An 11847-nucleotide genomic window follows, 5' to 3' on the forward strand; every position below is an offset into this window, starting at 1 on the left:
CTGCAGCCTGCACTGTGCAGAAAGGCATTGTATAAAAATCTTTTGGGGGTGCAACTTACTTTCTACACAGTTCATTATTCTGTGTAAATACAGTTCTCTGTGTAGCAATCGTGTCCATTTCTGTGGCCCACATATTTAAATTTTTTAATGGCTGCAATTTCGTTTCTTCTTATCCTTCAATGAAATGCTGAGAGCAATTCTATTTTCTCTCTCTTTTGCCCTCTCACTTCTTGAAACAGGAAATGGGGGGGGGAAGCAAAGAATTGTGGCATTGCCGTGCACACACGCACACAGTCTCTCTCTCTCTCACACTCTTTTTAAAAAGAGTGAAGTTTGTGATTTCCCCAGTTCAGTTCTTTTATTAATTCTCAGGTTTGTTCTGCCCTGCCTCCCACGCCTTCCCAATCCCAGTTTAACTAGGACATTTCAAAAATTAATTCTCGGCCAAGAGCATGTGCGACGTGCCACAACTTCCAGCTTCTTTAGTACATTTGCATCTTTGTCTTCTCCCACTTTACTAAAGTGAATTGTTTAAAAATAATAATAATAGTTTTAAAAAATTATATCCCATCCACCTGGCTTGGGTTTCCCCAGCCACTCTGGACGGCTTACAACATATATAAAAACACAACACAACTGCAAACATAAAAAGATATCCTATGCAAGCCACAAATAAGCCAATAAATCAATAGAAACCAACAACAACAACAACAACAACAGTTTACAGTTATACCCAAACTGAAATAACTGCCAACCCCAACTAAACATTTAACCAACACCAACCCAATAAAAACAAAACAGAGGAACCAAAATTAGAACAATTAAAACATTTTAAAACATTTTAGCCAGTTGCCCCAACCCAAGAGTTGTTCCAGGAATGTCCCAGTGGCCTCCCAGGAGCCTTGCAGCAGAGAAGAGCAGTCCTCCTTCCAGCACTCTCGGCGGCAACAGTGTCGCAACAGCAGCAGCAATGTTTATTGAATTTATATCGCACCTACACTCCTAAAGAAGCCCAAGGTGGTAAATAATAAGTGATAAAACAAAAAAAGTATTTACAATCAATTCTAATACAGATGTAGGCTAGGATGGATCTCTACTTAAAAAGCTATTTGAGAAAGAAGAAGGGATCCAGAAGACATTGAAAAGAAAACAGAGGTGTCACCTGTTGAAATTTAATGGCGGTGGTGGGGAGTCCAAAGGGCAGGTGACACAAAACTAAAGCCTTGCTTCTTACATTGGGCAGAATGGACCTCCTGATAAAATGGTATCTGCGGGAGGCCATCATTATCACCTGTGGACCAAAGTGATGCATTAGGTATCTAAGAGGTGAGATGATCTTTCATGTATCCTGATCCCAAGCTCCCCAGAGCTTTATGCACCAAAACCAGCAGCTTGAACTTAGTTAGACATTGCCAATCCACAGGTTGGGCTGCCCAGATGATGTGCCTTGCTGATGTGGTCCAAAGGAAAGCAGAGCAATATGTTTTGCAACAGCTTGGCTGCAGGAGTTGTCAGAAGAAGCCACCCAACTGTTCTAGGAACTCCTCTCCAGATTTGCGTAGGGTTTACTCCTTGGCCTATTCTCCTCCCAAAAGGCAGCAGAGGTTTAGGACCAGTGTTTTCATTCTCCTAGATGGGCTACCTTCTCAGGTTGAGGAGTCCCAGCTACCCCTCACTTCCCTTTACAGCACCTGCAGAAACTGCCTTCTTGGCTGTTGGGCCCACTTTTGGTCTCATCCTCTCAATCTGCCAGAGCCTGTATGCATTGAGGAAACACTCAGTAAAGCAGTTTTGATGTGATTAGTGCCAATATTCTTTTTGTATGGAGAATGAACAATGCAAACACGAGTCCTTGCACAACAGCATCGTGCCACACAAAAAGAATATTATTAACTCATATTTTAAAAGAACAATTTTATACCACTTTTTGGCCCAATTCTTCTCTGTTGCCTGTCAGAAGCCGCTGCTACAGGATGGACTGACTAAAATCCCAAATGCCTATTTGCTTCCAAAGTTCTGAGAGCCCCCAAGATTTATAGATCTCTCCCTGGATGCTGTATGGGCCTGCCTGTTATCGCAGCTTCTTTTAAACCTGACAGATCCTCCCTTACTAACTTTAGCTCTTTATCTCAAAATCCAGCACGGTGCGGAGGGTACCTTGGGAATGTCTGCCGTCACACCGCCAGTGTGCCTTCTCAAGCCCATTGCAGAGAGGCCAACCCCCAAGGGTGAGAGAGGCTCTCTGTGTTTGTCCTTTGTGTGGAGACAGTGAACAAGGGCACTAATTAGTGCATGGCCTGAGTATTCTAAACAAATAGAGGAAGGGACAACAGAATAAAGAAAGATATGTGTTCACTACTGGAATTGTGTTTTGACATTTATTTTGGACTTCATCAAGGCAACAGTCTTCTGCATTAATTGAAGAAGAAAAATAAACAGTCTCATTACCATCAGATCTGATGATGGGGGGAAATGGGCTGGAAAAAAATCCTGGATCTTGGCTGAGTCCCGTTCTACATTTAACAAAAGGGTAGAAGCACATTCTTCACGGCTGTGCCGTTTGGCTATTATGTTTAACAATCTAATTAGAAGGGCTGCGTAGTGTTTCCCCATAATAAAAGCAAAGACAGCACACACAAGCAAAACCAATTAGATAGCTGTAGTTCCACAGAGCTGGACTGCCCTCCAGCTAGTTTCTAACAAACCATCCAAAGGCAGCTCCTGCCCACAGCCTGAACAGGAACATGGCAGTGGTTTTAAGGGACAAGGCACTGCTTACAGACCCTCCAAGTGTCCCTATTTTCCAGGGACAGCTTCAGATTTATTTTTGATTCCAGAATGTCCTACTTTTCCTTAGGACGTCCCTATTTTCATCAGAGAACTATTGGAGATTATAGAGTTATGCAACCTTTGAGCCAAGGAGATAAGTAACCATACAGCCTTTAGAAGACACCTGAAGGCAGCCCTGTATAGGGAAGTTTAAAAAATATTTAATGTTTTATTATGTTTTTATATAAGGTGGAAGCAGCCCAGAGTGACTAGGGCAATCCAGTCAAATGGGTGTGGTATAAATAATAAAATTGTTGTTGTTGTTGTTGTTGTTGTTGTTGTTGAATAGGACAGCCCTGTTTTCATCAGAGAAACATTGGAGGGTATGTGCTTATTAGTGGTCCAGTGCCAAACCAGTGACAGGCTTCAGAGTTTACTGGTTTTCCCCACAGTCATAACTTCTAAATATCCTACAGTCAAGACCTCCTAAGCATGAACAAAATGTTACTCAAGTAGAGGAATTTCCTAATATTCTTCTACATGCAGTGTTGTCGGAAACAGGCCAACATGCATCTTTTTCAGACTGTTTGGAGTTGGCAAGCCTAATTCAAGAAAGCAAACATTTAAGCCTCCTCAAATTGTTTTATCCACGGGGGCCACTGTGGATGCTGCGATGATTCTCTGCCTGCCCATTTTAGTGAGCTCAGCATCCTCCTCAGAAAGCAGCAGGATGTCTTCGCAGGTTGACTGAGCTCTCCCAGCTCAACCAATTGAAGAATCCCAGGGTTACTATTAGCTCAGTAGCAGAGCATCTACTTTCCTTGCATAAGGTCCTCAGTTCATCCTGGGCATCTTAATCCACAGAGGCCATGTGAAAGAAGCATGCCACTGATTTACACCTCTGAGAGCTAGGCTAGCTCTCCAATTTGAAAACCATAGGCCTAGTCTAATGATGCTAATAACTAACCCCGATCTCTAGATTCTCCTAAACTTTACTCTTGAAAAGAGTATTTTTTTGAAATACCACTGCCTTAAAAAATCTGTTCACTGAAGCCATGGTGAATGGAAATTAGAAAACATCTGAAGCAGGGAAAGGTATCCCACAGTAAAAGCAAAAAATGTCTATTTTCAGGTCACCACCTTATTACCGGGAAACACTGGCCTGCAAGCGCTCCAATTGGAGAACAGCCTTTACCAAAGGTGTCATGGGCTTTGAAGACACTCAAACTCCGGACGAAAGGGAGAAATGTGCTAAGAGGAAGGCACGCTTGGCAAACCCTCCCATGATCAACTCCCACCCGGAAATCTATGTCCCCACTGTGGAAGGACATGTGGATCCAGAACTGGCCTCCACAGTCACTTACAGACTCACTGTTAAAACATTGTTTATGGAAGACAATCTTACTTGGCTATGAGTGATCGCCAAAGAAGAAAGAAGAAGAATAACCTGAAAATGTAGAGTGAGGTACCATGAGCAGAATTTCCCCAGATAATCTAAGTGATCTTTTAAATCTATGCAGGTGATATTTCAGGGAGGAACATATGAACAGGTGGGAACATATGGACATACTTTCAACTGAGTCAGACCATTGGTCCATGTAGTTCAGTGCTGTCTACACTGACTGGCAGTGGCTCTCCAGGGTTTCCCACATGGAGATGCCATGGATTGAACGTGCCAAGCAGATGCTCTACCACTGAGCCATGCCCCCTTAGTTGGTGGGCAAATTGCCAAAGATCTATGAAATGCTACCTTAATGCCCACCCCCCTTGAGATGCATTCCAATGCCCATCCCCTCCCAAGTTCAATAGCACACAAACAGGTGACTATAAATCAAAAACGTTGCTTTTGCTTTTATGAACATTAGGTTCCGTACACAAGGGACTCCTTTTAATTTGAAACAGGACCAGAGCTATACATTAAGCAACATAATTGCCATGCTCCTCTCGGCCTCTTTTCCCTCTGCCGCCTTCGATCATGTATGAATTAAATTAAGGCAAAACTGTACTGAGCGGATTGCTCCACTGCAAGCTTAGTCATCTGCTTAGCATTTTGTGTGTCCCACAAGGCAATTGTGGTTATTCACAAGTCTATTAATTAAAACGAAAACTTGTAAGGAAACGACTCGGTGGGTAGATGGACCACTCAACCACTTCAAAATAAGGAAAACATAAAAACAAATGCAAAGAAAGGGGGTTCTTGCATTCCACGGACTGAATTATCTGATAGCGCCAATTGTTTGAAGTAAACTTTTACAAGCCTTGTGGACAGCGAGCACTTGTCATTGCGGCGTTTACACACATTTTTAATGCCTGAGAGTTAATGCAAGCAATGCAACGCTTGCTAGAATCTTGGAGATGGTGTTAATACCGACAGCAGAAACAGAAAACCTCTGGGTCCGGGAGGGTTTTTTATGCTGTGATTTGCAGGCTGTCTTTCCATACAGATTTGAGGTGGCTTATAAAAATAAAACAGTAACATCATAATAGGTGCTGGTGGCTTATCAGCCACTGAACCAATTTTAAGGGCTTGCTACTTACATATAGGGACGCGGGTGGCGCTGTGGGTAAAACCTCAGTGCCTAGGACTTGCCGATCGGATGGTCGGCAGTTCGAATCTCCGCGGCAGGGTGAGCTCCCGTCGTTCGGTCCCAGCTCCTGCCCACCTAGCAGTTCGAAAGCACCCCTAAGTGCAAGTAGATAAATAGGTACCACTTTATAGCGGGAAGGTAAACGGCGTTTCCGTGTCCTGCGCTGGTGCTGGCTGGCCAGAGCAGCTTCGTCACACTGGCCACGTGACCCGGAAGTGTCTCCGGACAGCGCTGGCCCCCGGCCTCTTAAGCGAGATGAGAGCGCAACCCTAGAGTTGGACACGACTGGCCCGTACGGGCAGGGGTACCTTTACCTTTACCTTACTTACATATAAAGGGACGCGGGTGGCGCTGTGGGTTAAACCACTGAGCCTAGGACTTGCCGATCAGAAGGTTGGTGGTTCAAATCCCTGTAACGGGGTGAGCTCCTGTTGCTCGGTCCCTGCTCCTGCCAACCTAGCAGTTCAAAAGCACGTCAAAGTGCAAGTAGATAAATAGGTACTGCTCCGGCGGGAAGGTAAACAGCGTTTCCGTGTGCTGCTCTGGTTCGCCAGAATCGGGTTAGTCATGCTGGCCACATGACCCGGAAGCTGTACGCCGGCTCCCTTGGCCAGTAAAGCGAGATGAGTGCCAAAACCCCAGAGTCGTTCGTGACTGGACCTAATGGTCAGGGGTCCCTTTACCTTTACCTTTATTTACATATAAAGCCATTAACAACTCTAGAATGGGTTACCTCAGATGGAATATGGAAATCTTCGCCTACACTACCAGTAAGAACATCAAGATCAGCGGCTTTTAGTATCATTAGTTATGGTGTTCTTCTGGAGCAGCTTTCTGAGCTAAGGGTGGATGGCACCACTTTGTGATGGTTACAGTCCTACTTGGATGGTTGTTTTCAGAGGGTAGTGCTTGGGAGTGTTGTTCATCCCCATGGTGTTTTATGTGCGGGATTCCACAGGGTTCATTTTTAACCCCTGTGACGTTTAACATCTCCAGGAAACTGCTGAGTGAGGTCACCTGGATCTTTGGAATACATTGTCAACAATTTGTTGATGACATGCAGCTCTGCTTCTTCTTTACATCTGCAGGTGTGGCAATGAATGTGCCAGATCAATCGTTTCAACTCTCTCAATTGTTGCGCCATTTTATTGTTGTTGTTTAGTCGTTTAGTCGTGTCCGACTCTTCGTGACCCCATGGATCAGAGCACGCCAGGCACTTCTGTCTTCCACTGCCTCCCGCAGTTTGGTCAAACTCATGCTGGTAGCTTCGAGAACACTGTCCAACCATCTCGTCCTCTGTCGTCCCCTTCTCCTTGTGCCCTCCATCTTTCCCAACATCAGGGAGTCTTCTCTTCTCATGAGGTGGCCAAAGTATTGGAGCCACAGCTTCAGGATCTGTCCTTCCAGTGAACACTCAGGGCTGATTTCCTTGCCATTTTATTGGGCTTCCTTTATTCTGCATTTTCATTGTGGGTGTTTATTTTGATGAAAGTGTTCTAATGTGTATTTCTATTATATGTGTGGCTTTATACTTGCAAATGGCTTAGAAGCCACTTTGGCAAGTAAACAGCATACAAATAAATAAAGATGCAATTAAAAAAACAAAAACAAAGTAGCTGCTTTGAAACAGGATTCCTTCTCCTATATGCACCAGTATTCTTGTGCCCAAGGCAGAAAAACTAAATGGTGCCACACCCAAAGTATAATAATAGGTAAATATTTCACAATCTGCTGCCTTCTTTCAGTATCTCAGAAACTCTCTGACCTTGCCTCACCCTACCTAACAGTGAGGTTGACCTTCTTATGCTAATATTATTTCAAGGTAGAAGGGGGAAAGAGCATAGCTGTGCAATTTACTTTTGTAAATGAGGTATTGGTTATGAAAGGCGGTCAACCTAAACCTACACCAGATCCACCAGCAAATATTATTATACCTGATGATCAAGGCATAGGTTAGCCAGCTAAACCAATATTCTGTATGATGTTATATACCAGTGAATGTGTTTCTTGGGGTTCCATGTCTATTTAACTGACTCCCAATGAATATTCTTAAATAAATCTTTAGAATAATAAGCAAAATGTGTCTGGAATTCCTAGGAGGATTAGGAGGAAGGCCAAATATACTATATGAAGGAGTTGGTAAAAAAAGAAGTGTGTGTTGGGGGGGGGGGAAGAGGTCAGATTACTAAACCAAGAATGTATCATGTATTTTTTGTACTGAATGAAGACTGTTGTTTGAAAGAATAAGGTGAAGGAACTGGATGGGCAAGACTTGGAGATTATTGCAAAAATTCCTTCCCATTTGTCTGTAATTATCCCACACTTAGTAACTGAGGGTGCAATGGTTATGATAATGTCCTTATGCTGTAGTATTTCCAGATAGGGGTATGGGAGATGTTCATGTTTAAAGGTGAACTTGCCTCATGCATGCTTTCCAAAACAATATGGAAACTGAAACTCTGCCATGCTTGTCAGTGGCATTTTTATTCAGCCTGCCTGTTATTTTTCCTCAACCCAGCTACCATGTATATATATATATTGTTTGTTTCTTGTCTGTACCTTAAAGGTAAAGGTAAAGGTAAAGGGACCCCTGACAGTTAAGTCCAGTTGTGAACAACTCTAGGGTTGTGGCGCTCATCTCACTTTACAGGCCGAGGGAGCTGGCGTTTGCCCTCCCCACAGACAGTTTTACCGGGTCATGTGGCCAGCATGACTAAGCCGCTTCTGGCGCAACAGAACACCAAAACCAGAGCAGTGCACAGAAACACCGTTTACCTTCCTGCCTATTTATCTACTTGCACTGGTGTGCTTTCAAACTGCTAGGTTGGCAGGAGCTGAGACCGAGCAACGGGAGCTCACCCTGTCACGGGGATTCGAACCACCGACCTTTTGATCAGCAAGCCCAAGGCTCAGTGGTTTAGACCACAGCACCACCCGTGTCCCCTAGTGTCTGTGTCTTAGTGGTTTATATTATCTGTCTTTAGTTAGAATAGTTACTTGGGCAGGCGTCATTTCTTTCCCCCCTCCAGCAGCCCCATCCCAATTTGGCCATTGTGTTAGGTGTTGCATTTTATTTAAACTGTATCCTCTCTCAATCAATCCTATTCATTTATTCATTAGTTTATAATGAACATAAAAACGTAACTAACCACCCTTGCTCTCTTTGCATGAAAATACTTAAGGTGGTTGTCAGGTGTGCAGTGTGCAGGAGCCAGGCCCTGTGACCAAGAGGACTCTGCAGGAGTGGGGCGTTCCTAAGTTTGTTCTGAAGAGGCAAGGCGCAGCCTCAGGTGAGGCTGATTGGTAAGTCATAGCACCTGGTGGCAAGAGCCGGGAAGGGATAAAAGGTCAGCATTTTCCCTTCGCCTCTTTGCCACAGCAACACGTTCCCTGCCTTGCTGCTCTTGACTCCTTGACCCCTGACTTCTTGATCCTCAGACCCCAGACGTCGTGACTCCTTGCTTCTTGATCCTTGCACCCCTGACTTCGCGACTCCTTGCTTCTTGATCCTTGCACCCCTGACTTCGCGACTCCTTGCTTCCTAACCCTCGGACTCTTGACTTTCTGACATCTGGCTTCTGGACTCCTGTTCCTGCTCCCACCCCGCCATCTTGACCCAGTTCCCGACGTCCCCAGCGAGGACTTCAATCGCCTGTGAACCGGACCGTGACAGTGGTAATCTGAATAACTGGGTGTAGGTCCCCCCCCCCAGACAAAGCCTACTGTACTTACTCTTGGAAGAGTTCCAGTCTATTTCCATTGACATAATATTAAAATTCATTTTACTTTTAATGGGAAGAGGACTGCAGTTTATGGGGATGATTAAGTCAAGCACAATCTGGAAATATATGAAGTTGCTTTTTACTAGGTCAGATTCTTTGTCTATCCCTGCATCATCTACTCCAGACTTACTCCAACCTTTCATCCTCCAGGTGCTGTGGACTACAAATTAGGGCTCTGCATTGGATCCAGCTTAATCCAGGGTACCAAACGGAATTGGTCTGATTTGGATAAGCCCAAGATTTGGCAGGATTGGATTAAGGAGGCCCAGGATCACCCTGGGTCAGATCGGCTCCATCTGGAGCAATTCAGGGCTGCCAAAAGGGGTGGTGGTCTAGCAATAAGGAGTGGGGAGAAGGAGATCCACAGGCAGCCTGCATGTGTCTCCTTTTCCCTGTTTAAACATGTCCTTGGGCACATCTCTTTCTCCCCCTGCAACCATGTGACATTGCAAACCCCCCAAATCAGCCCAGGGCCCAGATCTGATTAGACCCATACTCTACATCCTATTGGGACATGGGTGGCGCTGTGGGTTAAACCACAGAGCCTAGGACTTGCCAATCAGAAGATCAGTGGTTCGAATCCCCGTGACGGGGTGAGCTCCTGTTGCTCGGTCCCTGCTCCTGCCAACCTTGCAGTTCAAAAGCACGTCAAAGTGCAAGTAGATAAATAGGTACTGCTCCAGCAGGAGGGTAAACGGCGTCTCCATGCACTGCTCTGGTTCACCAGAAGCGGCTTAATCATGCTGGCCACATGACTCAGAAGCTGTACACCAGCTCCCTCGGCCAATAAAGCGAGATGAGCGCCGCAACCCCAGAGTCGGTCACGGCTGCACCTAATGGTCAGGGGTCCCTTTACCTTTATACATCCCATTATCCTTAAACATTGGCTGTGCTGGCTGGGGCCAGTGGGAGTTAGAGTCCAAAACATCTGGAGGTTGGCATATGACATAGGAAGCCAAGACCAGAATCAAAGGAACCACACAGCTATTTCCATATACCTAAGCAAGCTTTGAGCTTGTGTTTTCCTTTATCAGCAGCCTCCTTACCCCATTCGTGCAAGGCAAAACCTTCTGAAACTAAGAGAACTTTCAAAAACATTTTTATTTTATTTTTTGCATGGCATGGCAGATGGGCCTGCTTTTTAGAGGGGGCGGGGAGAAGAGAAATCCCATTGGTCACGCCCAAGCACTTGGGAATGCCTAAAGCAGCTTTTGTTTCGGATCCCAGCCAATGTTAGGGGAAGAGTCCATTCAGTATCTTGAAAGTACTTCATTTTACTTTGTAAATGACAGCCAAAATCAAAAGCAGATTGATTGCTCTGATCCTCTAGAAAAAAAATAGAATCACTGTGCAGAGCATCCTGGTAAACCCAGTATGGTAATAATAATATACACAGGAATACTCTTTATTCAAACACATTCACAGTGACTGTACCCTGGGTTAAGTACTTAATTCATTCCGGAGATCCGTTCTTAACCTGAAACTGTTCTTAACCTGAAGCACCACTGTAGCCAATGGGGCCTCTTGCTGCCGCTGCGCCACCACTGCACGATTTCTGTTCTTATCCTGAAGCAAAGTTCTTAACCCAAGGTAATATTTCTGGGTTAGCAGAGTCTGTAACCTGAAGCATATGTAACTTTGAAGCGTATGTAACCCGAGGTACCACTGTAACTTGGTTACAATAGAAAGAAGAATAAACCCAAATCAGACTATTTCCCTAAACTAAAATGATATTTTTAACAACAAATCTGATGGTAGCTGACTTAGTATGGACTTCAACAACGTAAGGTGCAATCCTAACCTGTCTTACCTGGGTGTCAGTCCCTTTGAAGTTCGTGGTATTTACATCTGAGTAGACATGGTCAGGACTGCAGCCATAACTGTTTACCAACAGCAAAACTATTCAAGGTGCAGTCACACTTGATGAATGTGACCCCAAACTTTCTCCAAGGTGTTTTGAGCCTGGGAACATTTACAGTACATCTGTTATTATTTTGGTTCACCGAAAAGCTTGTTTTACAGTTTCATTTGATGGCTGGTTGTACAAATTACAGAGGAGGAAGGGCCCAGTGACTATGCTGCAGGCCCAGTTATTTATTTATATGGTGCCAATTGTGGTGGGAGATGGTTGGTTAATGATGAAATGATGATGCCACAATTCCTTGTCTTGCTCAGCTGTCATGGGAAAAGATATTGACCAATCATACTTGACAAACTGGATGGTAGCAACAAGAATCGGAAAGGAAGGGGCAATTTAGTTGAATCAGGAAGGTTTTTTGGGAGATGGTTCCAGCCTTTGCTATGAGCTCATTAGCTGGGGTGGAGGGAGAATAAGACACAATTATTCTATGATTCTTCCTGGCACACAAGTCATCTGTCCTTGAACTATGGCAATCCCTCTTCCTTGCCTGGACGCAGAGTGGAAAGATTTTGTGTGTGTTTGTAGAAACCTAACTTTTGCATCACTGAAACATCGCCTATTCTACAAAGAAAAGAGCCACATCTGTGGCTACCTCTGCTTCTGACCTCACACCCACCAATTGACATGTGACCTTTGGAAGATTGTCCACGAGAGGATGTGGTCCCCCCAGCTGCAAAGTTCACCACACCTGATACAAACCCTATGACAAATTCTGTTTTTCAACATCTGATAATGGAAACAGAGACGGGAGTCTATTCAAGGATGGTGGTTTTCCTGCGCCTCCAGT

At 44.6% G+C, this 11847-nt stretch overlaps 1 long non-coding RNA gene across 1 annotated transcript; it reads right to left on the reverse strand.

The window, feature by feature from the left end:
* Positions 1-10221: 10221 nt before the first annotated feature.
* On the reverse strand, positions 10222-11218 carry LOC309531821. Its single transcript, XR_014219467.1, has 2 exons — positions 10950-11218; positions 10222-10465 (listed from the first exon to the last, which is right to left on the reverse strand). It is a non-coding gene; the product is annotated as an uncharacterized lncRNA (long non-coding RNA).
* Positions 11219-11847: the final 629 nt, after the last annotated feature.

Source organism: Podarcis vaucheri (genome assembly GCF_965113315.1).
Source record: "Podarcis vaucheri genome assembly, chromosome: 4".
NCBI classification, from domain to species: Eukaryota; Metazoa; Chordata; class Lepidosauria; order Squamata; family Lacertidae; genus Podarcis; species Podarcis vaucheri.